The sequence below is a fragment of the Ailuropoda melanoleuca genome, unplaced genomic scaffold (genome assembly GCF_002007445.2).
Source record: "Ailuropoda melanoleuca isolate Jingjing unplaced genomic scaffold, ASM200744v2 unplaced-scaffold1198, whole genome shotgun sequence".
In the NCBI taxonomy this organism is placed as follows: Eukaryota; Metazoa; Chordata; class Mammalia; order Carnivora; family Ursidae; genus Ailuropoda; species Ailuropoda melanoleuca.
In genome coordinates, this window is record NW_023180481.1 from 1 (window position 1) to 4,286 (window position 4,286).

General features: G+C 53.0%; 1 long non-coding RNA gene across 3 annotated transcripts; it reads right to left on the bottom strand.

Annotated features, from left to right (window-relative positions):
* Window positions 1-402: 402 nt before the first annotated feature.
* Window positions 403-3,483, bottom strand: LOC117797749. 3 transcript variants are annotated; one of them, XR_004622678.1, is made up of 4 exons: window positions 3,293-3,483; window positions 2,428-2,650; window positions 845-1,060; window positions 403-765 (listed from the first exon to the last, which is right to left on the bottom strand). It is a non-coding gene; the product is annotated as an uncharacterized LOC117797749 (long non-coding RNA). The 3 variants fall into 3 exon arrangements; XR_004622677.1 differs by having other exon boundaries at window positions 403-1,060; XR_004622679.1 differs by lacking the exons at window positions 403-765; window positions 845-1,060 and adding an exon at window positions 2,273-2,393.
* Window positions 3,484-4,286: the final 803 nt, after the last annotated feature.

Sequence of the window (4,286 nt, forward strand, 5' to 3'; positions counted from 1 at the left end):
ATAAGCCTACAAGAAAACAAAGGTGTGCATTATCCACATTATCCTACAGGAAGCCCTCCCAGCCTCCCTCCCAGTGACCTACCATCATCACTCCAGCTTCAGGCAAGGAGACAGCTCAGTGATGCGCAAAGAATTGCCCCACATCATCTCCCGGCCTCCACCCAGGCCTCTGCCACCCAAGCCCAGGCTTCCCGAGGGGGACCGTGGCAGAACACTTAGCCCATCAGACTTGTGATTTCGTGGGAACTCTAAATTTCGCCTATAAATGAATTTAAGTTTTAAAGTAGGGTTTTGAGGGGCGCCTGGGTGGCTCAGTCCTTGGGCATCTGCCTTCGGCTCAGGGCATGATCCCTGCATTCTGGGATCGAGCCCCACATCAGGCTCCTCCGCTAGGAGCCTACTTCCTCCTCTCCCACTCCCCCTGCTTGTGTTCCCTCTCTCGCTGGCTGTCTCTCTCTGTCAAACAAATAAGTAAATAAATAAAATCTTTTAAAAAAAAAAAGGTTTTGGGGTGTTGAGATAACTTTCTGGGCCCAAGATGCACGGAGCCACTCCGGCCCAGGAACCCAGGCTCTGCAGTCCCCACACACCACCCACCCCGGGCTCGGTCCTATACTTCCCCGTTCCTTCTGACCCCAAACAAGGGTGAGTGTGTGGCCTCCACCCATCTGAAATGTTCTGTTTTTCTCTTCTTGTTCTCTTCATTCCATAGAAGATTCCTGTCTTCCTCCCCATTTCGCGGTTCTCCGAAGGGAGCTTGTCCACCTTGCAAAGTGTTAAATTAGGTTCGCGTCACCTACATCATCTCCTTTAATCATTTAGCGGATGAAAATGAGAATGTTACCTCTGCCCGGCAGTGAGCCACGCTGCCTTGCAGCCTGCCGGCCGGGAGCTGAGCCCCATCCCGCACTCTGGCCCCAGACTCCAGGTCTCTCTCCAAGTAAACGTTCTTCGGCCTTGGCTTCTTCGGAACCATTGTCCATTAACTGTGTCCCTCGAACGAGTCCATTTAACTTGCACGTGGAGAACACTCACACATCCCAGTTCTCCGGATCATCCACTTTGTGGTAAAAAAAGGAGGTCATTGGATTAGGGCCCCCGCTAATCCAGTGTGACCTCACCCAACTCGACGACGACGTCTGTGAAGGCCCTATTTCCTGTAAGGTCACATTCACAGGTCCTGGGGGCTGGGACCAGAGCCCGTCTTTTCGGGGGACACAACTGAAGCCATGACACTATGCAAACACTGATCAAAAGCAGGCTGGAAGTTAGCTTGGTTCACATCAGACACAACAGACTCCAGACCGGGACACATTAGCAGGAAGAAAAAGGAATATTTAAAATGGTAAACGGAGTCAATTCATCAAAAAGGCAAAGTAACCCTCACTGTGTCTGCACCTGCTCTGAACATGACAGCCCATGAAGAAAGGGACAAGACAAAGGGGAAACAGACAAATCCATCACTGGAAGTGGAGATTTTGACATCTCTCTCTGAGCAACGGTAGAACCAGGGCGCAGAAAGTCAGNCGACATCTGTCTCTGAGCAACAGTAGAACCAGGGCACAGAAAGCCAGAAAGGTTTTTGACGATTTGCACAGTGCTGTCCACCCACTTGACCTCACACGTAACACTCCATCCGGCAGCCACACAACCTTTTCCAAGTGTAAAAGGACCCTTCACCAAGGTGGGCCACGCTTCGGCCCTGAAATGAATCTCAAATATTGAAAAGGACTGAAATCCTGCAAAGGATGTTCTCTGGCCGCCACATCATTACACGAGACACTAATTTTGGAAACATATCTGGAAAATCCTCAAATATTTGGAAATCAATGACACGTTTCCAAATACACTGCGGGTCCGAGAAGAAATCATCATGGAAATTAGAAACACCATTTTCAACAGAAAGCACCACGTCATTGCGTGGGGTGTGACTAAAGCAGTGTGCGGATGGAGAATGACAGCCTTCAAACTGGATGTTGAGATTCGGACCCTCGTCCCTCCCAGGACAGAGTTCTGACACCCTCCCAGGGAACATTGTTATTTTATAAGGTCGCTTCTTTAATTTTACTGATCCTTTTGCACTTGGGAGCTGAAATTCTTCTAGATAACCAGCTATTTTACCTTGAAATATAAGTTAAAATAAGAAAGGCAAGACTAATTCTTTCTGCTTGAGTCTTTGATTTCAGAGTCATGACACAACACTCAGCAATATTCACCAGAGATTATACACGGGTTTTTTATTCTTTAGAAGCTCACATGGTCCCACACAGGGGGTGACCCTTGAAGCTGGCTCCTCGGTCTTCCCGCCCCCCAACAATTTACTATAAAATGTGCAAACATATGGAAAAGTTGAAAGAACTTGAGCCCATCACAGATGAACGTGGACGCCCACCCTTTGGGAAGGTTCGATTCCTNATGGACGCCCACCTTTGGGAAGGTTCAATTCCTGACCGTTGTCTCTCTTAGCACTGTAACTCTAAGACGACAAGAATCGTGCATTCCTTGCTCACCGTGGTACCCTCAACAGAGCACGCCCCACTTAAGCCCCTCACACAACTCGGAACTGTTGCGGCAGGGCGCCCCAGGCCTTCGGGGGTGGTGGGACAGCTGGTGGTCTGCGGGCGCTCTCTGCAACCCACAGAGATGTCTCCTGCAAACATACAGAGGTTGTTTTGCATCAGGGAGCACATTCACATCACCTGCGCTAAAGGACGTGACAAGGCCGGGGGTGCTGGGCTGGCTCCGTCTGAAGAACATGGGACTCTTGATCTCGGGGTTGTGAGTTCAATACCCACGCTGGGCATAAAGATTATATACATAAATAAATTAAAAATATATATATATACATATTAAGGGTGCCTCAGTCAGTTAAGCATCTGCCTTCTACCCAGGTCATGATCCCAGGGTCCTGGGATCCAGCCCCAGGCTCCCTGCTCAGTGGGGAGTCTGCTTCTCCCTCTGCCTCTGCCCTTGCTCATGCTCTCTCAAATAAATAAATAAAATCTTTAAATATATATATACACGGGGAATTAATAAAAACCATGACAAGGCCCCTCCCAGGGAAACAGTAACAAGCAGCCAGCGGCTCCACGCCACAGTGCGTGCCCCAAAAGCATTCCCCAAGACACATGGAGGTGCCCAACTGAGGTCAGCTGTTCCCAAGCTTTTCTGTGAGTAGCTGCTGCCTGTTGCTGGATCTGTCACCTTCAGCACTTTCTACAAAAGAAGGGCCGGCAGAGAGCAGTGAGGGATGAAAGCCGCAGATGCAGCTAGAAATTAGGTGAAGTCTGACCTCCAGAGGAAACCGGTCTGCCTGCACAGATGGGGAAACTGAGGCAGAGAGGCCACACAGCTGGAAGGAGGACGGCGAGGGTTCAAACCCAGGGTCAGGCAAGCCGAGAATCTTCTGCTTGAAACAAGCCCCCGTGTTGTTTCGACCGAGGGAAAATATATCTGACGTTAAATGTAGCTCTGGGGGCTTTTCCGTGCGCAGTGGAGCAGCCCAGAGCATGCCGGCGCGGCTGTGTGGCCGTCCCCACAGTGCGTCTCCAGACGTCCCGAATCCCCGAGCTGAGCCTTGGTCCCCAGTACACACGGATCTCCACCGGACCCCCTCCTCCCCACCGCCGCCAAACAGGCGCCCAATGCAACCCGGNAGCAGTGGAGCGGCCCGGAGCACGCCGGCGAGGCTGTGTGGCCGTCCCCACAGTGCGTCTCCGGAAGTCCCGCGTCCCCAAGCTGAGCCTCTGTCCCCAGTACACACGGATCTCCACCGGACCCCCTCCTCCCCACCGCCGCCAAACAGGCGCCCAATGCAACCCGGCCGCCCCTGCCAGCGCCGGCTACGCTCCCGCGGCAGCCCCACCCGCGGGGGCAGGCCCCACCCCACGGCGGCAGGCGTCACCCACCCACGTGACCCCCTCCCGAGGCGCGCTCGTGAGTGTGAGGGCGGAGGCCTCCCGCGGGCCGAACCACGGTGCCTATCGGAATGGGGGAAGGCGGAATTACCGCCGGCGCCGTGAGCTCCGGCGTAAGTGATTCAAGCGAGTCTCCTTCATTTTGGTGTGGCGCCAGACAGACGTCTTTCTGGCAGTGCTGGCCGTCTCTGGGCCCCCGGGAGTTCCTTTTCTATTTTGGAATCGTCCATTCTTTTGCCCAGTCAGNACGAGTCTAAAAGCCCACCCGGAGAGGGGGAACTTACCCCGTCAGCGACAATATTTGGGGAAAGGCTGAGGCCGCACAACCACGCGTGTTCGCCGAGCCTGTAGCTTTTCTAGGGTGTCCTG